Below are 25,840 nucleotides of genomic sequence, written 5' to 3'. Positions count from 1 at the left end.
GAAAAATAAGAGAAACTTTGAATTGTTAGAATTCATAACTCTCATATAACATCTGGAGTGTGATGAAATTTTCAGTGCTATTTCTCTGTTTATTCAAATTCACTTGTTGGGGTAGACGTTATTTATGTAGCACCTGATAACTTATTCTTTGACATTAACTATGTCTCTTGAATGAATGAGATACCAAATATATACAATATGAAGTAATTGTTAGATTTTATGGACCATTTTTGCCACTTTGGGGCGATAGCTGAATTTCAGGGCTACTTCCTTCGTTTTCAATGACTATTTTTGTTTTGCTCAATGAGCAATTATGTTGTAAAAGCATCTCATTATTCTGCTGTATGCAGAAAATTAATTTTCTAAATGTTCTTGATTATTGTTTGTGGCAGATATTGGAGCAACTTTAGAAAACATGATAGCTGTAACGCATTTCATTTTGCAAATTTTTAGGGGCAATTTTGCTGTCATGAGGATGTAATTGCCTGTCACCCTCATGTATTTCCCATGCTGTTAAATAAATCTTGTTCATTTGTTCGGTCATAGTGAGGTGTTCAACTACATGTATTTGTATGATATATTATGTATACTGGTAGAATTAGAAATATATATATTATAAACTCTGAATTGTTTTTTTTCTAACTGGTGCTTTGGGATATCACTGGATACATGTGAATAAATTAATCATATATATATACAAAGTAAATTATACATATATATAATTATTTAACAATATTCTTGTCTAAAAATATATGTTAGCTTTGTGCAAAAAAAAAACACTTTTAAGTGTATTTTACATTTCCTTGAATGATATTGAGTTATACCATGTCCTATTCTGTTCTACTTCATACATCCAAATGGACATTAGATTGAGGGTTGTAAATATATGCACATTCTCCATTCCTTGAGGATTGTTCCATCCAGGATCCACGGTGCTCACAATCCTAGCCAAATCATATAGGTTTCAACCCCAACTGGTGTTTCATAAATATGAGTTAGGTATGACTTTATCTGTGACTTGTAACCCGTTCTTTTGCTCAATGAGATACCTGAATTTTCATGTTTCAGTGATTTTGTTATAACCGTTTATATTTGGACAAATAATCAACTTTGCATACATGTGCTTGTTGACAACAGGAAGTTAATAAAGATCATATATATATATATATATAGTATGGAGATGGAATAACAAAATGCTAGAGAATATGATGTAGCAACCAAGATCAAGTTACTACTAGTCATGCATAGTTTATGTACAGCTTTATAAAACACCATCCAAGGCCCCGTAATGCAAGAAAGCTTAATGATTCGTCATTCATTTGATTTGTACTTATGATCTCTCTCATTTTCTTATACTGCCTTTGTATGAAATCATTATGGCGTGACATACAGTTCAGCAAAATTACATATACAACTCCATGACGCTTGTATGAAAAGTATAATGTCTGAATCATATCATTACCCTGATTACAAAAATGTGAAGTTAGATTCTGTCGAGTTATCATCATTTAAAGCATCTATCTGCCAAGTAAATTTGCTTTTTGTATGTTTCTTCTCTTTTGTGTGAATGAATTGACAATGATCCTTGTTTATGTATGAATCTCCTGCCAAGATCTCTGCTGTCAGTGTTCAGTACTTGTTCACATGTGCATTCCACATTATATTCTTGCCTTGTAACTTGTGAAGCCAAAAAGTTTACCAGAAATGTATATGTACTTGTTTATACACTCTTTTATGTAGTTTTTTTTTTTGTAATTTGTTCTCTTTTAGATTTGTTGATGACTGTCATTCATGCGTTTTTGCAACAGGGTTTATTTTTGTCTACATATAACAAAGAAAAATGCACCATTCCTCAATTGAAAAGCATCCCTAGTACATGCCATAGTGCCTTGCCCTTGACCATCTAATTAAAATGAAAGGAAATAAAAAAATAGAGTGAATTAGTCATTCGTGATTCTCCCATTTTACCAATTTTGCTTTCCTTCATATGGAAAAAAGGAGTGGGCATGTCCACTATGCTCCTTTACAAAATTATGTAAAAAGAGTCTCCATGGACAGGTGATGTACAGGTATACACTGAAAAGGGTATCAAAATTACAATTATCAAGGGGAAGGATCTACAATTCAACTATTTTTGTCTCACCTGCATGGCAGAGCATGACTACAGCTAGGTGGCATCATCTACATTGAACACTTTCTAGCGGGGGGGGGGGGGGAAGGGGCCTCAGAGGCCCCCCCCCCTCAACATTGCTCGCAATATTTTTGCCGCACAAATTTTTTTATCGTGCCACTTGCTAACTTTTACTTGCAAGTCTTGCGCATTTTTTTTGACCAAATTTACAATGCCAGGGTACACGGTTCTGAAATTATGCAACAAAGAGTTTCTCCACCAAAAACTAGAACATTTGGAGCTTTATTTAGGGCATTAGAGGAAAAGGTATAATTCCATATAAATTAGCATAATTGATAAAAAGCAACTTGCGTGAAATAAATTACTTTACAGTTTTGTAGATTATGTCCCAGACAACCTGCGTGCGTATTTTCAGCGTGATCGATTGCCGATATCTCAAGTTAATATTAATAAAGAGCATATGCTTTTCAGAGGACTGGGGCATGTTACTTTGACATAATGACAGACTTTTCTATGTCCGTTATTCCGGTTGATATCCACTGTATGTTACATAGCTCTTCTTATTGCTTCAGCTGTTAGGTGTACAGAAAGGTGAAAGTAAAGAGTTTTTGTTGGTGTATGTCATATTATAAAACATTTTTTTAATATGAATTAATTTTGATCACTATGTGGAATACTAAATACCTATATCCTGTACTTCAATGTATGGCAACAATAAATGCATTACGTCTGAAAAAAAATCTCTCTGTAAGATGTCAAATTATTTATTGAAAAGTTGTACATGATCTTGCGTTTTTGTGTAACTTAATCCCATGTAGATTTTAAAACATTTATCATGATGTATAATTTTCACCCATTTCTTTTGGTATTGAACACAAACTTGTGTGTTTGGTAAATTTGTGTATACATGTATTTCTGACAGGAAAGTGAAATATTTAATTCCCTTGAAAGAAGGAACCCTCGATCATTGCACATTTGATCACCTCAGTTCATGGAATATCCCTGTTTTCCTTATAAAGGGACAAGTCCACCCCAACAAAAGGTTGACTTGAATAGAAGTAAAACAAATCCAACAAACGTGACACCGAAAATTTCATCAAAATCAGATGTAAAATTCAAAAGTTATGACATTTTAAAGATTTGCTTAATTTCACAAAACAGTTAATATATGCACATCCTGGTCGGTATGCAAATGAAGGGACTGATGACGTCACCCACTATTTCTTTTGTTTTTAATTACTGGTATATGAAATATTTGTATTTCTTCCTCATTGTCAGGTGAAGAAAATGTTTATCCCTCCCTGAACATGTCCATTACCATTGTTTTAACATTATGTGGTTCATTCAAGTTGGTCATTACCTGTAGAAAAATTAAATATTGTATAATTCATACAATAAAAAACAAAAGAAATAGTGAGGACATCATCAACTCTCATTTGTATATCACCCAGTTGTGCATATAACTGTTATGGGAAAAATAAGCAAAACTATGAATGTCAGAACTTTCATATTTTAGATCTGATTTTGATGATATTTTCATTGTTGTGCTTGTTTGATTTTATCTATTCAAATAATCGGGGGGGGGGGGGGTGGACTTTTCCATTAAATCCTTGTCAGCCCCATAAAAGAACAGGTCTTAATGATTTTCTTCATTTCAAGCAAGACAAAACCCTCAATTTTTTTCTAAAATGGCTGCCAATAAAGAATACATGATTCTGGGGAGGTGTTTTGATAGATCATAGAATTTCATTTACAAGTAATTTAAGTGATTTTTAGCTCATCCGACCCGAAGGGCCAGATGAGCTCATGCCGTGGCGTCAGTCGTCTGTCCACAATTTCAAAATGCTTCTTCTTTGTCATTTCAAGTCCAATTTCAATTCTGTTTGCTTTATAAGATAACATTAGGTGGGGGATTCAAAACTTCTACACAGACTTTTGAATGTTATTAAATATGCTAATTAATGCACATTTTTCAAAATTCACAAAAAGTGCTTCTTTATTTGTTGACCAATTTTGATTTTTTTTTTTGCTTCCATCTGGTAGAGCTTTATGAGGTTCACCAATCTTCTCAGAATTTTGAAATTTTGACTAGAAAAATATTCATGCTAATTTATGCGAAATTAATTTATGTGTTTTTTTATTTTTTAATTCATACAAAATGCTTCTTCATTTGTTGACCGATTTTTGACTTTTTTGCTTCCCTCTGGTAGAGCTTTATGAGGTTCACCAAACTCCTGCACAGAATTCGAAAATTTTGACTTGAAAAATGTTCATGCTAATTTATGCAAAATCAATTTATGCGTATTTTAAAAAATTCATATGAAATGCTTCATTTGTAGACCGATATTGATTTTTTTTCTCTTATCTGCCAGAGCTTTATGAGGTTCACCAAACTTCTACACAGAATTTATACATTTTGAGTGGAAAATTATTTATGCTACTTCTGCAAAATTTGTTGATAAATCTCACAAAATGCCTCTCTTTATTTGTTGACTGATTATGATTTTTTCTTCCATCTGGTAGAGCTACATGAGGGTCACCAAACTTTTAAATAGAATTTTAAAATTTTATTAAAATTTATTCATAAATCACAAATCGATACTTTTTCTCCTTCATTTGTTGATCAATTTCAATTTTGTTTGCTTAATATGATAGCTCTTGGTTGGGATACTAAATTTCTACATAGAATTTTAAAACTCATTAAATATGCTAATTTATGCACATTTTTCCAAACTCACAAAAAAATGCTTATTTGTTGGCTGATTTTGATTTTTTTTCTTCCATCTGAGAGCATCAAGAGGTTCACCAAGGTTCTACAAAGAATTTAGAAATTTTGACTCGAAAATTGTTTATGCTAATTAATACAAAATTTATTCATAAATCACAAAAAATGCTTCTCTGTCATTTCTTCATCATTTTCAATTATGTTTCCTCAATTTATGTGACCAATATAATTCACTAAATGTCAACTGGACTGAAATTAAGAATTGTGTTAAATTTTGTTGCGAGATGGCGGATGAGCCACACATCATTATGTGCTAGTTTTTTTTTAATTAGCACTATAGAGGATGCATACATTGCCACTTTTTTTCACAAAAACACCATTCTAACAATAATATAATACTACATTCATTGACCCTAAATGACATTTGACCTTGATCATGTGACCTGAGACTTGTGCAAGATGATCAGTGGTATTTGATTACCCCTATGTCCACATTTCATGAACTATATCAATTACCCCCAACATGGCCAAAGTTCATAGACCTTAAATGACCTTTAACCTTGGTCAGGTGACCTGAAACTCGCATGGGATGTTCAATGATACTTGATCACTCTTATGTCCAAGTTTTATGAACTAGATTCATAAATTTTCAGTTACGGTAATTCAACAAATACCCCCAAAATGGCCAAAGTTCATTGACATTAAATGACCTTTGACCTTGGTCATGTGACCTGAAACTCGGGCAGGATGTTCATAAAAATTACCCTTATGTCCAAGTTTCATGAACTAGTCCATATACTTTCTAAGTTATGATGACATTTCAAAACTTAACCTTAGGTTAAGATTTCAATGTTGTTGATGCTGCCGCCGTCAGAAAAGCGTCTCTTTATTCTCGTTCTGCTATGCAGGCGAGACAAAAATCAATGGCCCTATTTCACAAAGGTGGATATGATATCAGTTCAAAACTTAATTCATTCATATTTCATGCATCTATTGTACTTATTTCAGCACATAATTCTGGATATTCAGGTTCCAATAATAAATGAGGCTGAATTAAGAACCATTTTCAAAGGTATGCATGAAATCTAAATAAACATTGTTCTTGAACCATTTTCATATTACATTGAATTGGGTCTTACTGTTTGATATGAGGATAACTCCAGCACACTACATTCACCTGTGCACTTTTCTAGACAAAGCTTCTAATGAGACTACCATACAACTGTATCACTCTGTAAAAGACATGCATACTGTAGTATACATACATTTGTGAACTGGTTCGTTGTGGAGTTTTATCAAACGATGAGAAGTGACTTGATAAATTTAAGGTAAAATTTACTACCAATAATGAATACAAAGATAATAACAACTCTACTGAAACAGTACACATTTATTTTTAAAAAACATGTAAAATTGGCATTGTCACAAAACATTTTTAAATGTAAAAAAAAAAGCTGTTCACAAGCACTATAGTACACAGAAAATACATCAAATGTTCAGAAAGAAAAATTACTATCCCTACATTGAAACATCACACTACAAATTACATTTCATGTCATAATTGGACCATTCAAACTAAGATAAACAATCACTCAATTATACATGCAAACCTACATGCACATCCTCATATTGTTTTTAGGCCAAAATATACCTTTCAGATTTTAAGCACGATATGAAAGAATTTGTATGTGGCGATTGTAAGAGCAGAATTAAAGACTTTTGGTAATTTCTGTTCTTTAATTACATTTAAATACAGGTACACTTCCCACATCAATGGCGAAAATGGTCAGGTTAAATGGTCAGGTTAAATTCATATACCCTTGGTCTTTTTTTTAATCATAAATTTTTTTTTCAATGGTTGACATTTTTATGGACGAAATGATGAGTGCTTTCAAATATCCTAGTAAATAACAGATATACAGGTAGTAAACACTGAGGCCAGAATACTCAAAAGTGGATTAAACCAAAAGGACTTATATTCCCATCAAATGTTTTGAAGTCGAGTAAAAATAAGCAAAATGAGCACATATTACTCATATGCACACCTAAACCAAACAATTACAAATGAAGCTTTAATAGATTCAGTATGTGAGACATGCTTAGAATATAAAACCAAAACCGGGAGGGGTTTAAACCTCATTTGTGCAATCAGGCCTATGAAAAGAAGTTGACCCAACACACAAAAGCTTTGAATACACAACCAACTGTACAGCTAAGTAACACGATTTTTCAATCAGAAATTAAACATTCATTTCATTGAATTTAGGGCAATTCATGACAGTTATTATAAATTAGATTCATTTGCATTAATAATACTTCTTGGTTTACAAATTTATCACATTAGATGACAAGCAGATACAAGGAGACAACGCTAAAAACATCGATATGATGTTGTGAGAGGATTGTACCCTCAAGTGTTGAAAACAAACCCTTTGGCCCATATTTTGAAGTCGGGTATAACTTAGACCACGGTCTAACTCTGCGCTAAAATTATGGAGAGCCAAAAATTCGAAAATTCTGTTTATATTGTATATTTCTTATGTTGACTATTTTGATTCCTTTTGCTTTCTTAATGAAGAAAATACTTCAGTAATCATTCCCAGACAATTATGAACAATTTGGATGTCATATGAGTTAATAAATTGAATGTGTACTGTTAGGGATTTGTGCTCCAATTGGCTCTCCATAGTTAAACCACAACTTTAAACCAGGGTTTAATTTAAACCCGAGTTCAGAATATGGGCCATAGAGTTTGAATTTGACACTAAATTAGTGTTGAAAAGTTGTTTAACACCATGAGTTAAACACTGGTATAAAGTGCTTGCAGCAATCCCCTCACAATACCAATGGGTGTATCATAAATAACACTTCTGAGTTTGTATGATAAATGCACTCTAAGAAATACAACACACAAAGAGAGCATACAGCAGCTTTTAAACAAGAAAAGAATACTCCTTTGAAACAAATTATCAACATTCACCTATAAGATCAGCATATCAAATCAAGCCCTCGCGCTTGCATTTTTGTTAAATCATGAATTGTGGGAGTTTTTTTTTCTATTTTATCAAATACCAGGAAATGTAAGAGTCATTGCATAAATCAAAAGATGCAAGTTTTCATTTGTTCATTGAACAATCTACGAACTAAGTGTGGGCATCATTTGAATACACCATATGGAGGTGATGAACAAATCTGAATAAAATCACAATAGAAGAATTGGAAAAATGACCCACATAACAACATTCAAAATCCCTAAAAACACATTAATAACATTGATTTGATTAAAGACAGAGATCAAAGATCTCATGCTTATACCAAATGTCTACTGACAGAGGGATATATGTGAGACCATACAGCCATTTGTAATCTCGGTACTTCAAAATAATTCAATTTGGCAATGAATATTTTGCACTGCTTCAATCATATACAAAAATGTTGATTACAAAAACCCATGACATCGGTGCAATATTGAAATGATTTTGAAGGAGACAGACAAAACAAGATCCTACTTCCACAGCACGCTTTTCTTTGACTATAGTATTAGCAATACACACAACTGGTTCAAGTTTAGTGACACTGCAGCATAACTGTTCAACATCATATTTCACATGTAACTCTTAACTTGGTAGATGATCATCATTTCAACATTCATACTGAGTTGTGATTAATGGCTTTTGCTTTACACAAATACGTTTGCACTACACAATTCCAAGGAACTTCAAAATAAACATTCACTGATTCGTAATTCATCTTTTAATTTTGATTGGCTCAATTGTCTCATTATTCATCAAAATAAATCCTTATGAACTATTGCATTTCTTTCTCTTAAGCATGAGGTATGCCAAGAGCACCCCTATTTAAGTGAGGTAGACATGTTCACATTACATTTGCTTTGAATATAACAACAGAAACTGAACAAGACCAAATTATTTGTGAACACCACCACAAAATATCAAAGAGTACCACAACCAATATGATTCAATTCAAAATTGATGAAAGGGTGTCTGATCATTTATGGATATATCATTGCCTGTAAGAGATTTAAATGAGTCAAATCATGTTTGAATTTATTCCATAAGTTTTCTTTTTCAAACAATTATAGATCAAGATTAGTAATATCAGTTTGTAATCTGTTCATATTAACCTTGCTACCAGATTTCTGGGGTAGAGAAAAACAATGGAAAAGCTCCATTACTACATATTTTTTCTCAGATTTATGCATAGAATCTTCAACATCAAAATTACAACATTTTGAATTCAAGAGGACAATAGTGCAGATCAAACAAAGCAAATTAATTGAAAAATGAATTTGACTGCATAAACAAAAGTTTTACTATACAAACAAACAAGTATTATTTGATTTTGACCTAGGTGAATAAGATAACTCAAATACTAGAGAATTTCACATCAGATATACAGGTATTCTTTATTGATACAGTACCATGGTATCCTTCTTTTATCAAGATTTCAATCCAGATTTCAAAGCAATGATGTAAGCAACAGACTCGCAGACGTAATTTAAATACTAAATCTTCCTTTGAATATGAGGAAAGTGATTGTATTTTTGCATGATGAATTCATGATAGGTATTACAAATTTCCCTTGTCCGATCATCTGTCTTTTACTGCTAAGGTTTTGATAGTGGCATTGCCATGGCAACCAAAAAACCTGCTGTGATAATGCATGGTTATAAATCATTTGTTGTTATTGTCAATCAATAATTTAGCATTGCAATGTTTCCAAATTTATTTCAAATGATAATGCAAACACACCCTCACTAGTATTAAGCATAATATTATTATACTGGGCAGAATACAACATGATAGAAAGAAATGGTATTTTGAAGAAAAAAAATTAAAGACAATTTATGTAAGCATTACTTAGACTATTATTTTTATCTGGTCAACATATTTTATTTCATTGTGATGAATATATATAAAAACACTAGCTATCAAACAAAAATATAAGTTGTTAACTGAATGTCTGTCACAAGAAAAACACGTAATTTACAAAAACACAATTGAAATGACGAATACATGTACATGATTATTTACATTTTTAAATCAATGGTCTTATGGGAGAGAATATTTTCCCTCATTTTCTTAAAATTCTCCTGTCTTCTGATCACTAGAATACTGATATAAAAAGCCTTTCACCATCACTTTGATAAATTGAATAAAATTGATATATTCCAAGATCAAAATTTCCCATTAAACACATACAAAAGCATGTTTTGTTAGAATTTAATGTAATATAATTTCAAAAACTCAACAGTATAAATCAATTCGCATTGAAAGGTCTGGTACACCTAGCAATGCTTTGCATAACGGGTACCCAATCCAATACTTACATGTAAGTAGGACAAGTTTAAAACATGTAATAATCATGCATGTTGAAGATCATGTATTGCATCTAGTGGATGACGATGACCCCATATTTTTCTTCTCTTTTTTTTTAATAAAGAAAATATCTTTTCCATTTCAATTTACAATACACTGAATTTTTATGATTGTTGGGAATAACATTTTATTCCTAGGGTTAGAAGGCTCTCATACTTTGACTCCAATGATCCTTTAGGAGAATGAAGATGAACTTTAGAGACCACTGTTTTCTCCTCTAATCTGATGTATGGTCCATCTTACTCATCATCCTCAGCTCCAGCTTCCTAATAATACAAAAAATAATAATTACTAGACTGTTATCACAATCACACAAAGGATTAAAGAAAATGATCGCAAATAAATAAACAAATGAATGAATGAACGAACGAATTAATTATTTAATAAAGTGTCTAATTACCTCATTAGAATAATTGGCTCTGAAGTTAACATTTAACACTACCTAAATTCTAGATATCGTGCCAACATGATACTACAGTCTTTCGGAAGGATTCACAGTCTTCTCTTTCCAAAGTTATTGATATGCACAATTATCACTTCAATGTGGTCAGAATTAATAAATTTGCATGAAATAGGATTAGGGACATCAGGATCATCTAAAATATTTACCTCCTCTGCCTCCTCAACTACTTCCTCCACCTGTAACATGAAAACAAAAACATCAATAATTTAATTCAAAGACTTGCATGGATGTTATCATCTTAAGGCTATGAAAAATCAATAATACTTCTACATCTGCAGTAGATAACACACTTTGGTGTGAATCAAGTAAAAGTCAAAGGATTATTCTTTACCCTACAATTTCAACCCTTCCCCATTTTGTTATATTAATTATTTTATTGTATGATGTATTCTGTGAATTCTTTTTGTGATACAACATGATTTTATAGATGATATTGGTTTTGTGGATTTTTCAAAGCTTTGATTTTGTGAGGTCATGTGCAAGCAGTTCCTCCAGATTTACATAAAACCAAATCCAGAAGTGCATCTTTTTCATAATGGCACTCTCAATGTATGCAAACACTGATATTCAACATCTTTCATAATCCATAATATGTGTAATGACTTGAACACATCCTGAAGGCCTACAAAAGAGGTCAAGCGCATTATTACTGATGGAATAAATGGATTTCACATGTTTTCTTATTTGTTGTCAAATAAAGTGGAAAGTCATTAGAAATTTTATTACCACTACGGTATTCAATTGATTGAAATAACTTTGAGGAATAAGTGAAATGTTGGTTAATTTTAAACAAAATACTTCAGTTTCCATGCCATCCTCATACAAAAAATCACTGAATAAAAATACAATGGAATTTAGTCATAAATAAAACCACAGATTGCAAAGATCATAGAACTTTATTTTTGCAAGTTACTGAATATTTCATTATATGATTGGACTACTTCATCAACAATTAAACAATACTTATAAAAACAAGTATATTCAATTCACTTTGACAGACAAGTGGTAAATCATAATGGTAAGTAAACTTTCAGATTGGTTTGACTGAAAAAATATAACCTGATGAACTAGAGCAAACATATTTGTTGTCACATTTTCTCTTTAAACAAGAGTCAAACAATTTATGTATATACAGAAATTATGATAATATCCAAATGACAAGACTACATGAAAAGAACTCTTCAAAAAAGAGAGAAATATTCAAAACAGTCTATAGTTTGAGACATTATAATGATTCAATCACCCAAAGGAATATAAATCACATTCCTTCCAAGTTTAAGTTAGCCTTTCAACAGCCTGAATTCATCATAAATGATCAAATTTATGGGAGATTTTCCTTTTTACCAGCAAATAACACAACCTCTAAGGTTGAAAAAAACATGATTTTGTTTCCTATTCTAAAGAAAACTGAGGAAAATTACAACATGTTCATCTCAACAAAACCGCAAATACTGTATCTGAACATGGACTTGAAATGATATAGTACAATTTTTTAATAAAAAAGTAGGACTGGCTGGCAGCAGACTAGAGGATGTAGGGTTTTCCTCTTTTCATTAATAGGCATGTGGTATGGGATAGCCAGGGCAATGACATTACCTTGACTTGACACTCAGGGTTCATACAAAGGACAACCATACTGAGAGATTTAATATGCTGCTTTTTATCAGGCTTCCATTTTGGTTTTACTCTTCCATACACAGCCTACAGTAACTGGGTGCAAGCACTACAGGACCCTTGGTCTGGTCGCTGCTATGATCAGAGCAGGACCCTCGATCTCTATAATACTGCACAGTTCATGGGTTTTATTTACATTTGGAGGAAGCAGGTGCAATGCGCACAGCACAAGAATTAGGTTTTCAATAATACTAATAATAATTTTTTTTCAACAATATAATACAAGATTATCATTTTCAGATTTCATGAATATCATACTGTATATTACAGAGATATTCAAGCTGAGAATGAGAAGTTAATAAAAGTAAACAAGATTGTTGTTCATCATACCTTTCCAGCCTGGTGGGTAAGTCTAAACAATCAACAACAACCCCCCCAAAAAAAAAAAAAAAAAAAATGAATAGATAAATAAAGAATAAATAAATAAATTAAAAATAAATTTAAAAATATGAACAAATAAACAAAAATAAAGAAAATCAATTGATCAAACAAATAACTAAATAAGAAAACAAAGTAATAAAAATTAAAATAATAATTGGCCTCAATAATAGAAATAAATTTGAAAAATTTATAAAATGTTAAAAATTACTAGAATTACATACTTTTTTTCAAACATGTAAACAAATTTAGGCCTGAGTAGAAGTGGAATGAATGCCACTGGCAATCTCTCCTGCATTACACAATTCCATATAGCACCAGTGTTGATTTTGTGACATTGAAATATATTATGAAACATTTTAACTTTTTTTATTTGTCCTCTGAATAAACATAAAAGCGATAATCCAAGGCCATGAAGGGGACACTCTAAACGAAAAAAGTTTTATATTCTTTTGTTTTTAAAGAAACATTAAAGTTTAGTATCATGAACCAAAGGAGCAACTTAAATGGACAAAATTTTAGTAATTTTTTTCTTCCAGATACACAAAGGCCTCTTAAAGAAGCCCACCCCCCCCCCCCTTCTGCTCTGGCTAACATGAATTTTTTTAATCTGGATATAATTGTACTTACTGGTCGTTTCCTAGGTCTTCCCCGTCCTCGTTTGGCACCACTGGTATCTTTCTATAACCATCAAATTGAAAGAAAAAAAACAGAATATAGATTACTACTTTGAAGATGATTTCTTATATTCTTTGGCAACACACTGAGATAGCTGAGTTTATGTTGCCATAATAAATGGACATTCTCAATTCAGTTTAGTCTGACTGATGAAAATAATGCCATACATTGGAGACTGCACTTTGTAATAGGCCTATATATAAAATGCACGATCAAGCTTATCAATGGTAAACTACAGACTGAAAATAATATGAATTGAAAACGAGATAAAATTTAGTTAACTTTAAAAATAATAAAATTGAGGAAAAAAAACTACAATTTTTTAAATTGCTGCTTCTGTTTGAAGAACATGAAAACGGGAGTCTACATGACTCTCTCCTAATATAGGTTTTGCCGCAAGTACATGTACATGTCATGCTTTTAATAGTTCATGTATTTTATATAAAAGAATGTAATGATAGAGATTCAATATAAGAAAACAAGAAAAGACATTTCAAGCTACAATGTAACTCTAAATGTATATCTGCGATAAGCACCCAGATTAATACCTTGTATATTCAGTAACTTTGTTTTCATTTGTCATTTATTTTTTTTACAATTTTTTACCTACATGATTTACTGGTTTTCAGGCAGGATTATCCCTTGAAATATGTCATTTCTTTTGCTGATAGGAAGTGAAGAAAAAACAAACTTTGGACTAATCTCTCAAAAGGCATTTTAAGTCAATTTGAAATGAAACAGTAAAGGAATAGGTAAAATGGGAAAACTAGGAATGGAAGGAACACAGCAAGAGGGATAACATTCTTTGTACTAGAAAGTCACCCGAACCCGATGCAGTTCACCATCTAGGGAGGATAAGTGTACAATTTGTCAGGTCAGTCATAGAGCTATTAGCTCCATGGGTCAGTTCAGATATCACCTCATGTACATGTAGACCTCCTTGTTTGGACCACGACTGGAGAGTGGTCAAATCTGTAATACCTTTACAAGTGCTGGTATTTTATTCCCACGCATGGATTCAAGCATGCATATTTCACATATTTCTCCATAGACTCTATGTAGGTGAAATGGAAGTGTAGCTGGTCATTATAAGTTTATATCAACGTATGGAGGCTACATTTTATAAATCAGGAAGCTGCTCTTCAAATGTTTTGGAAAGTCTATTAATATCTTTATATCAATTCATTTCTAACATACATGATATGTGTGACCATTAACCTAGTGACATCCAATTCTATTCAGATTCTCGTTCCTCCAATATGAATACATGGGTCACGTTTGAAGTTAAAAATCAAAAAGTTATTTTATGATTGCAAGAAAGAAATTGGTAAAGATGGATGGAAGACCCATGCCTCTGGCAATCACTTACACTAACATACAAATAGTTATTACCACTCATGTTTGAACTTTTTTCCTTAAAAAATGACAAGTTAAACAAAAAGTGGGAGGGGCTGAGGGGTGAAGTTCACCCCCACAGACAAACATGTATGGGGTTCTTTTTAAGTTAATACAGAACAGTATAATGTTGATCATCAAATACACAGGAGCTTGAGCTTGCTACATGCTAAATCCTAACAAAACGTACATTAAGAGTAGACACATGTACATGTATCCCGGAGGGCCACTTCCATTGACGAGTGGATACCATGCGCGACCATGGGGTCTCGAAAAGCACCCTTATACCATGGTCACATTTGCTCTACGGCGGCCGTACGGCGAGTCAAAAACAGCCGTTTTATTAATTTCAATTCAAACCACCTACATGTATATGCAGCTGGTACAAAAAATGTTATAACGGCTGTTTTCAACTCGCTGTACGGCCGCCGTAGAGCAAATGTGACCAAGGTATAAACAAGTATTTTCCATATTCTGAAAATGCACCCCATAACAAGTATTGGCGTGTGAAACCCTACCCTTAACAAGTAGTGGAAACAAAACGATACCCTTGGAAACTATTTCCTGAATTGAACCCCTAAACAAGTACAGCGATATATTTTATTAATTATTATGTCAAGGACGTCGGTTTTACCTTTACCTACATCATTATTAGGCTTAGTACGGCACCACCTCGCGCAAATCGGACTTTAAACACGTAGTGTTGACTGTTGGGGCAAAAAGTAAATCCTTTATAAAACATTTGTTTTCTTTTTATACCCTCGCAACTCTGACCCTAAACACGTAGCTTTCCTAGCGAAATAGATACCCTTTTTACATTATTTTAGTGTTTTTGACACCCTTATTACGTTACGTACTTAACATGCCCTATCTTGAAAAAGACATCCTTTTTACGTGTTTTTTTGATCGCCCATGGTATCCACTCGTCAATGTAAGTGCCCCCCCCCCCCCCCCGGGACATGTATGTGAACTGGTCTGTGATAAAGTTGTTTTGCAAAATGTCATATGATATAGAAATGATTCAGAATTACAATGTCGTATACCAAATTTTCACATTGCTGCAATTCAGTGAATGATATTGAAAAATTTGATTTTCTTATTCAACCTGTCAAACAGCATTTAGTCTGATACACATGTAACATACATTATTGCATACACATCACATTCTTTCACTACTTTACTTTTCATCTTCATTCAATACAGGTTATTGTAATTCTCTTTCACTTTTTTTTAGCTCCTTTGACTACCATTCTTTCTAAGCATGCAAATTGCCCCTAAGACACAGTGACAAAGGTAGTCTATTCAGACAAGGAGTTCTATTGAATTTCTGAATCTGTTGAATATCTATTGATGGGGGTCATTTAACTCCACATGCATGTTTCATTTTCATTCTACCTCCTTCTCTTTCCCACAGAAGAAATATATTTATTTGCATTCTGGACAGTCCCTTAGATCTAGACTGATGAAGGAAAATAAACACTGCTGAGCTCATCTTTGCTTGACATACCAAACAGATGAATCATGCATTTTTTCAATAAAAAGACAACCTTGAAACTGGTTTTCTTTTACTCCTCCAATACCCTGGAACATGTTTTACAATTTGATCATGAAAGGATACATGATCCCAACATAAGAAATGAAAGTATATAGTATCTTAATGGTTTTAAAAAATAATGCTATTTGTTGATAAATAACATTCTACTGTAATTATTTTTTTCAAGCTTCTTTTTTCCTTAGATACAGACTCATTGATAATTGAAAGCCCTATGCCTATGTGAATGTGCAATGCAGTATCCGACCCGGGGCGGTCACTTCCATTGACGGGTGGATACCATGCGTGACCATGGGGTTTCGAAAAGCACCCTAAACAAGTATTTTCCATGTTCTGAAAATGCACCCCTTCACAAGTATTGGCGTGTGAAACCCTACCCTTAAAGTATTGGAAACAAAATGGTACCATTGACAAGTACTCCCTGAATTGATCCCCTAAACAAGTACAACGATATCTTAAGTGTTATATCACGGAAGTCGGCTTTACCTTTACTTTCATTAGTACCACCCCCACACACCTTGCTCAATTCGGACTCCAAACACGTAGTGTTGGGGCAAAAAGTACATTCCTTATAAAGTATTTTAGTCTTTAAACCCTCGCAAATTGAGCCGTAAACGCGAAGTTTACCTTGCAAAATATATACCCTTTTTTCTTTTTTTGTGTGTTTTTGATACCCTTATTACGTTATGTACGTAACATGCCCTATCTTGAACAAGAGTGTCGCTAAGGCGAGCACATAATACGCCCGTCTGTAACGCGGAAAATGGAGCTATAGGTCTAGCAAGAAAAGTGGAAGATGGTGACTTCACCTTTTACCTTCTGATCTCAAAATCAATAGAATTGCTAGGATCTATGCTAGTATCATACACACCAAATTATATGAGCCTAGGTTAAGTTCAACTAAAGTTATCGCGTTTACAAGGACTTCAGAAGGGAAAGATGAAAACATGTCACTGTGATCTTGACCTTTGACCTTTTGACCTCAAAATCAATAGGCTTCCTGGGATCCAGACTAGTATCATACACACCAAATTATATGAGCCTAAGATAAGTTAAACTGAAGTTATTGTGTTTACAAGGACTACAGAAGGGTAAGATGAATATATGTCACTGTGACCTTGACCTTTGGATCAATAGGCTTCCGGGGATCCATGCTAGTATCATACACACCAAATTATATGATCCTAGGATAAGTTAAACTAAAGTTATTGCGTTACAAGAACTGCAGCTGGGTAAGATTAAAACATGTCACTGTGACCTTGACCTTTGGACCTCAAAATCAATAGGCTACTTGGGATCCATGCTAGTATCTTACACACCAAATTATATGAGCCTAGGTTAACTAAAACTGAAGTTATCGCGTTTACAAGGACGGCAGAAGGGTAAAATGAAAATATGTCACTGTGACGTTAACCTTTGACCTTTTGACCTCAAAATCAATAGGCTTCCTGGGATCCGTGCTAGTATCATACACACCAAATCACATGAGCCTAGGTTAAGTCAAACTAAAGTTAAGGAAAAGTTAACGGACGGACGGACACCGAGCGTGATACTATAATACGTCCCGATACGGGCGTATAAAAAGAGATCCTTTTTACGTGTCTTTTTTTGGTCACGCATGGTATCCACTTGTCAATGGAAGTGCCCCCTCCCCCCCCCCCCCCCCGGGGTATCCGAGTATAAAGGTTCCTGATCATCCATAGTTCTCATACCAATATAGGACCTTCTGCATTCTAGCCACAAGCCAGGTTGTCCACTTGTACCATTTTCTCGCGGCGGTTTCATAATCATAACCCCAGACCAACCCACATCATCCATAACCCCACATTTTACTATATCCTATCCACATGTGCCAATCTTTCTACCTAACCACAGCTAAGGAAATAATTGCTTTTCTAAAAAAAATATCAGTATTGATACATGCATGGAACACTACTCTTGGCTTGGACACGTTTCTGTTCTCAAGAGCTCTTAGACCCCATTCTCATTACCAACCTATAACTAGTTTACTGGAAACGAGTTTAATGTGAAATAAGAACACTCAAAAGTCTTGGAGGCGATCTATCAAACTAGTTCGGAAACCACCTCGCAATGTAGCTTTCAAGACCGTTTTGCCTCATTAAACTGGTTTTAGCCGTGAAGACACAATCGACCTTCAGGAAGCAATCTTCGCACATTTAGAGCATGCTACTCCACAACATGTGTGTAGAGTGTTTAAGAGACTGTTCTCATTACGCTTTCTAAAACTAGTTTACTGGAAACCGATTCAGGAAACCAGTTCGGAAGATCGCTTTGCTAGCTTTCCCACTTGATCACACGAAAGTGGTTTTCAAAATCACTTCACGTAAAGCGATCTTGTTCCTATGGAAACGCTTTCAGTGGGGTGACACATTTCGCGTGAAATTCAAAACCGCAGCGTAGGCATTCTACACCTGTCGAATGTGCGAAGATCGCTTCCCGAAGAATGGTTATGTCCTCACTTTCGCTAAAACTAGTTTAACGAGGCAAAGCAATCTTGAAAACTACATCGCGAGGTAGTTTTCTGAACCGGTTTGGAAGATCACTTCGACCGTTTTCACTACACGTTAGACTAGTTTCCACTAAACTAGTTTCAAGGAGGTAGTGAAAATGGTGTCTTAGCTACAATTGCGTTTCAATAGCAACAAGACCGCTTTACGTGAAGTGCTTTTAAAAACCACTTTCGATAATCAAATGGGAAAGCTAGCATAGGCCTATATATCTTCCATACTGGTTTCCAGTACAAACTAATTTTAGGACGTTTAATGAGAACAAGGTCTAAGCCCCCTATATCTGCAAGGCAAGGTTAACCATGCTTTTCTTGCAGGGCCAGAGAATCCAGTACTATTAACTAACAAAAATGTTGTGAGAACAGAAAGTAGTCTAAGCTTGACCCCATAGGTCAGGCTATCTTACCATAATGATTTATCCCCACCTTTAATACATGGTAATATGAAATGAAGGCTCAAAGCAAATACCCCTTTCATATTGCGCTTTTCACCGGCGAAGTTCGCCAGCGAAGGGGAAAGTGTCCAGTATGAAAGGTACACAGGAGAACTTCACCGGTGAAGTTCGCCGGTGAAAAGGCCAGTATGAAAGCAAACCGGAGAACTTCTCCTCTTTAATGACGTCAGAGGTCAATTTTTTCTCTCCCGAAGTCCCCTGTACTGAGATTCCGCGCGCGATAGTTGCAAGCTCAGCTGAATGCTATGGCCAAGTAGATACCCTCGAACATAATTTTTTTTATTACTAACAATATTTATTAAAAAGCACTTTTTACATGTATAAAATGCGCTAAAATATAAAAACAAAGTGATATTGCTTGTTTTTCTCATAATACTTCCAAAATATGTTGTAATTAATTTTTTTATACCTTTTTGTAGTAGGTAAGAAATAATGTTTACAATTTTCTTTCGTTTGTTCTTCACATGCCGAGCACTGACTAAATCAAGGGAATACTGACACTGATTACTAGATCTAGCCATCATCTTGACAACTTTACTAACAAGTTAGATCTCCACAATCAAAGGAAATAAATAATCGTGGTGCCACGGAATGAATGAGGCCAATCGCCCGTTGACTTTCGCCGGAGAAGAAATGTCAGTGCAAAAGGTACATTTTTTTTCTTCGCCGGTGAAGTGAGGAATGCGAGGCAGAGAAGTTCGCCGGTGAAAAATGAAGAGGGCAGTATGAAAGGGGTATCGAATGAGAAACAGTATGAAAAAAAAAATATATAGAACAACAAACGAGACATAAATGTATTACTATTTACTAACCTGTGTTTGTGACTTCTTGGGTGACTTGCTTACACTTCCCTTTGGCCTACCTCTTGGTCTCTTCTCCTTTGGTTCTGATTCCTTTAAAAAGGAGATATATACATTACTGTTAACTTTTGAAATGAAGAATATATAGGAATGACATGTCAATCAGCCACAATAAATTGGTTGTATGACCATTGTAACCGTTGACTTCATAACAAAAATTGAAGATGATCTCTCTCAAACAATTCTTCAGTTATAGCAATTCACGAAATCAAGTCATTTTGTATTACACTGACTGACATCTGCGACATTTGACCTCATGACCCTAAAATCAGAATATTATCACTACAATATACATGCTGTACATTTATAAGCAAGGTTTTAAAGTTTAACCCTCAAATGGTTCTTAAGTTATCACAAGAACAAGATATTTCGAGATACATCAGGACTTCTGGAACTTTTGTCTTTGAACCTATGACCTCCAAACATATATTAGATCACTCAGTTGCAATATGCCTACATGAACGACATTTGGAATGTGCTAAAAAATGTTCTTCCATTCAAAGTGAGTGTGAGATATTTCAATGTAGATTAAATGACCGATGTTTCCTTTCACCTTCACCTCATGACACCAAATCATATTCAGATCACCATCACTTAAATATGTATTCATGAGCTACACATCTTAAGTTGAACCTTAGACAGTTCCACAAGTATTTATTGCAAGAATAGTCGATTTGACAGTCCCATAAGCTCAATACACCAACCTAGAAATGTTCTTTCCGATGAAGTTCTTTTCTTGATTCGTGTTCCTATGGGGTCCTAGAACAAATTCAGCTTGGTTGCCCAAAGTTGCTGTTTGGGCAATTTTGCTAATTTGCATAAATCCGAAATGGCAGCCAGATGCAATCTTGAAAACCTAACTTTTGAACCCCTTGCCCCAAAATGATGAGTAATTACTCTTTTTAGGGGTTTAAGGGTGTGTAGAATCGATTTTTATTATCATTTTTGCAATATAAGGTCATCTTCAGGTCAAATTCAAGATGGCCGCCAGATGCCATCTTGAAAAAATGACTTTTGATCCCCTTGCACCAGAATGACGAGTAATACCTATGTTTAGGGGTTTTGGGGTGTGTAGAATCTCTTTCTGCTATCTATTTTGCAATATAAGGTCATCTTCAGGTCAAATCCAAGATGGCCGCCAGATGACACCATCTTGAAAAATTGACATTTGATCCCCTTGCCCCAGAATGACGAGTAATACCTCTGTTTAGGGGTGTGTAGAATCTCTTTATGCTATCTATTTTGCAATATAATGTCATATTCTGGTCAAATCCAAGATGACAGCCAGATGATGCCATTTTGACAAATTATCTCAACTCTTTGTCCCAGAATCATGAATAATACCTCTTTTTGTGAGTTATTTTGTATGTTGATTCCATTTCAGTAAATTATTTTGCAATATAGGATCATTCAGATAAAAAAGATGGCCGCTAAATGCCATATTAAAACAAGGCAAAAGCAATTTTGTGTCTCGCCCACTTATGAAAATAACCAGAATTATCGTGATTTGCGAGGGCACGCAAGAGAATTATATCGAAACTTCACGGTGAAATGACTGGGATGGAATAACACTTGTCATAAGAGAGTCTTGTATGTAAACAATAATGTTGACCTGAAATGACCTTTGACCTTACCATGTGACCTCAGACTGCAGCATAACATGCAGGTCCCCTAAGTCCATCTACCATCCAAGTTTGGTTGAAAAGCGACTTACGGTTGCGGAGTTAGGTGTCATAAGAGAGTCTTGCATGTAAACTTTAACGTTGACCTGAAAATGACCTTTGACCTTACCATGTGACCTCTGACTGCAGCATAACATGCAGGTCCACCAAGTCCATCTACCATCCAAGTTTGGTTGAAAAGTGACTTACGGTTGCGGAGTTAGGTGTCATAAGAGAGTCTTGCATGTAAACTTTAACGTTGACCTGAAAATGACCTTTGACCTTACCATGTGACCTCAGACTGCATCATAACATGCAGGTTCCCCAAGTCCATCTACCATCCAAGTTTGGTTGAAAAGCAACTTACGGTTGTGGAGTTATGTGTCATTACAGGTTTGTGACGGACGGACGACATTTGGATCCCTAAGTCTCGCCTTCACCTCTGGTGGGCGAGACAAAAACTACTTCCCGAGACTATTTGAACCTTGAAGGACTCTCAAAAAAACTTACACGCTGTCCTAAAGAGGGTTACTATTATGTGTAGGAGCTCATGTAAGGGTATTTCAGTAAGAATGATTCATTTCTTTTAATCTCTCCATTTTTAGTGGTCAAGTCAGGTCTCAGATGGTCAGATGGTTGATATGTTTCGTCATTAACCGCTCACCTTAGAATGAAACCAATAAGCTTTTGGCTATGACCTATTTCGGGAGTTCTCATCATTTCTTATATGTCCAGCCATACTTTTCTAGTGAAAGGACTTCAAAGTATTATTTGAATTAAAAAGTGATTTCTCCGTATTTTTCAGAAAATTTGTAAACTTATTACCTTCCTTTATAATTATCATTGGACTTTTCGTCCTGACAAAAGCCTTTGACTTGGTCAGCAATTTCTAGGCTTCTGTAGAAGATAGGCTCCCCAAAACTGATCCATGGTCATATCATTCAATGAGCACAGTTTGCTACAACGCTGGAAAATCTGGTAGCTTCCCTCAGTTCCTGTGAGCAGTGGCGAGAAGCAATTGGGCTGCGTCTGGCCCCACTCGTTTCGATCTTCTTCTCCATGCTTCCCCAGTATGCATTTGGCGATTGCAAAGAAGGCATCTACATACATATCCGTACCAGAGCAGATGGGAAACTCTTCAACATCGACCAGCTACGTGCCAAAACAATGGTCAGGATGGTTCTCATTCGTGAGATGTTGTACGGCAACAACGTCGCCCCTGCCTTTCATAAAGAAGCGGGAGTTGGCTTACAAGACCTAGTCATACAGCCGCTTGTCCGGTGCATGTAAGGAGTGTGGATCTCCCATCAGCCTGTAAGACAGAAATCCTGATCGACTCAAGACACTGACTGTCCTCCAGATATCTCTATCAACAACACGCACTCGCCTCGTTGTGGTGGACTCCTCACCTACCTTGGATTGACTATCTGTCTCTAGCTACCTTTCACTGGACAAGGAGAAAAGCACCAGGATAGGAAAATCTGTCACAGCCATGGCCAAGCTCCTTAACGGAAATAAGTCCTGGAAAACGTACGCCGATCAACAAAGCGGCTATACACCTTCCATGCCAGCTGCCTCGAACATATCCTGCACATTAAATGGCAGGAAAGAGTGAAAAAATATAAGGCCCTTCAGCGTACGTGCACGCTGGCATCCCCAGCTTATTCTCGCTTTTTAGTCAAAGGTGCCTCAAGTGGTTGGGGAATGTTCGCCGCATGGAACTTTGGCAAATCCCTTCTAGGATTTGCCAATGTAAGGAGAGCTGTGAGATTGGTCCCCAGATAGATCACACCTCCGTTATAAACACACCTGCAAACCGCGTAACATAAAACTTTTTTTTCTCGCGCAACGTCATGGAGGACGGCCGCAACCCATTGTCTTCTGACTAGAAAATCTCGCCTAGGACCCAAATTCAGGATGTAGTATACTTCAAACTTTTGAAATAATCTAGTATGAGTGACTCTGCAAAGCATAATCCAGGACGTGACCCATATTTTCTTCGTAAAAAAGGAAAAAAAGGTGATAAAGGTGACTCAAATAGGGACTCAACTACTCGACCACGTGCACCCGCACCCCAAATACGCACAGACGCCCCATCTACAGGCAGCATTACACCAGAAAACACCGCCGAAAAAGCGACGTTTGCCCACCCCGTAACTTCACATACTAGAGATACGCAAGAATCAAATATGGCGGAAAAAAACGAACCGGTGAGTCATGCTGAATTTCTAAAGGTCACAAACACAATTATTGACAAAATTGATAATATGAACTTGAATGTATCTTCTCTGAGAAAGGAGATCATAGACATTAAGAAATCAATAGCTGATTTAGAGAAATTTGCTACTGACTCTTCTGATAGGCTAACCAAAATTGAAAATGAATCATTGCCAAGCATGCGAAAGGAAACACAAAGAGTAGAGTCTGACTTGAATGTGAAGCTTAGTGCACTTGAAATCTACGATAGAAAAATGAATCTGTTGCTATATGGGGCAAAACGAGAAACTGATGAGAACATTGTCGATGTGGTGGGAAAGGTCTTCAAAGAAATGGGTATTCAGCAAGATATACTCCTCAGTAATGCTCACCGCCTACCCCGCCGTGCTCAAGGCGGCAGCCAACAATCGCCAGAACCAGTCATCATCAGATTTGTCTCGATGATGGATCGAAACAAGGTCTTGAACGCCTACCAGCAATGGACATCAAGAAGAGGAGACAAGTCACCTACGCAGTCACAACATTTCCCATGGAGATTCGTCGTAGATTTACCTCCTCAATTGAAAAAGCATCGATACCTACTCGAGAAAGAGGCCTACAGAATCCGTAAAGAGGAAAATAAGTCGACTAGAATCAGGCTGATTGGAGTCAAGTTATATCTACAAACCAGAGAAAGGGGCTCAATCCACTCAGAATGGAAAACTGTGAATGGCTAGCTTTGCAGATTTACTCATCATCATCAAGTTTTAGATCATTATATTTTTTACTTTCGGACTTCCCTGAAAAAAAGAATCATCCCAAGCGGTTTATATTACCTTCATTTAACTTTGGACTACATCCATTCCATTTCTAGTGCTTAGTTTTCATTTTTTAAGTTCTTAATACATTGCTTTTTCCATGTCATACTAAAGAAAGATAAGCACATGTTTTTGATTTTTGCCTACATGAACTGATGGGCAATGCAATGTTTTTGTTGTCTATTACATGAAACAAAATGAATAGGCCTATTTTCCAGTACAAGATAACAATTTACCTGGATGATAACAAAATATTTTTGAAAAAATTAGAATAGAACTTGTACGGGGATTTTGTGCCAAAATGGAAAGGGCATAAAGAATACTTTAGTTTTTATGAGACCCAGTATTAACATTTAAAAAAAATCCTTTCTGCTTCTTTTGTACTGCTCGAATAAAGAAAATTGAGTGTTTTTATGTCATGGCTTTTATTCATAGCATGGATGATAAAGACTTAGTTGCTGCTTTTATATATATATTTTTTTTTTTTCATGCATCTCCAAATAATAGAGATGTCAAATAAGGAGTTGGTTTAACCTTTGAAGAAATTTTTAATTTCATGTTTTTTAAGGTCTTTAGAGTTGGCTAAACCTTTCAAGATCTAATGATTTTAAGTTTTTCAGTTATGTATTTGACATGAAAAAATTGTGGCTGTTCTTTAAAGTTTCTTTTATTATTATTAATGTTTTGGGTTTTTTTTTTTTTTGTTTTTTTTTGTTTTTTTTTGTTAGTATGGGGTACTTTGTAATAATATGAAAGAAAACAAATGAAAGAAAGTAATATAAAAGAAAGCACATGAATAACGTGTAGCTCAAGTAAACTGGTATAGTTCTCACCAATGTTATTTGCATGTCTATGGAAAAGTAGTAAGTATGCGAGAAAATAAGAAATAAGTACATCTACTGACTACTAACGGTTTCAGAAAGTTGGT

General features: G+C 34.9%; 1 long non-coding RNA gene across 1 annotated transcript; it reads right to left on the bottom strand.

Moving 5' to 3' along the window:
- Positions 1 to 6,228: 6,228 nt before the first annotated feature.
- LOC129257251 (uncharacterized) lies at positions 6,229 to 20,278 on the bottom strand. Its single transcript, XR_008584143.2, has 4 exons — positions 20,190 to 20,278; positions 13,401 to 13,451; positions 10,865 to 10,894; positions 6,229 to 10,521 (listed from the first exon to the last, which is right to left on the bottom strand). It is a non-coding gene; the product is annotated as an uncharacterized LOC129257251 (long non-coding RNA).
- Positions 20,279 to 25,840: the final 5,562 nt, after the last annotated feature.

Source organism: Lytechinus pictus, chromosome 3 (assembly GCF_037042905.1).
Source record: "Lytechinus pictus isolate F3 Inbred chromosome 3, Lp3.0, whole genome shotgun sequence".
Classification (NCBI taxonomy): Eukaryota; Metazoa; Echinodermata; class Echinoidea; order Temnopleuroida; family Toxopneustidae; genus Lytechinus; species Lytechinus pictus.
This window is presented reverse-complemented; position numbering and strand designations above follow the sequence as displayed.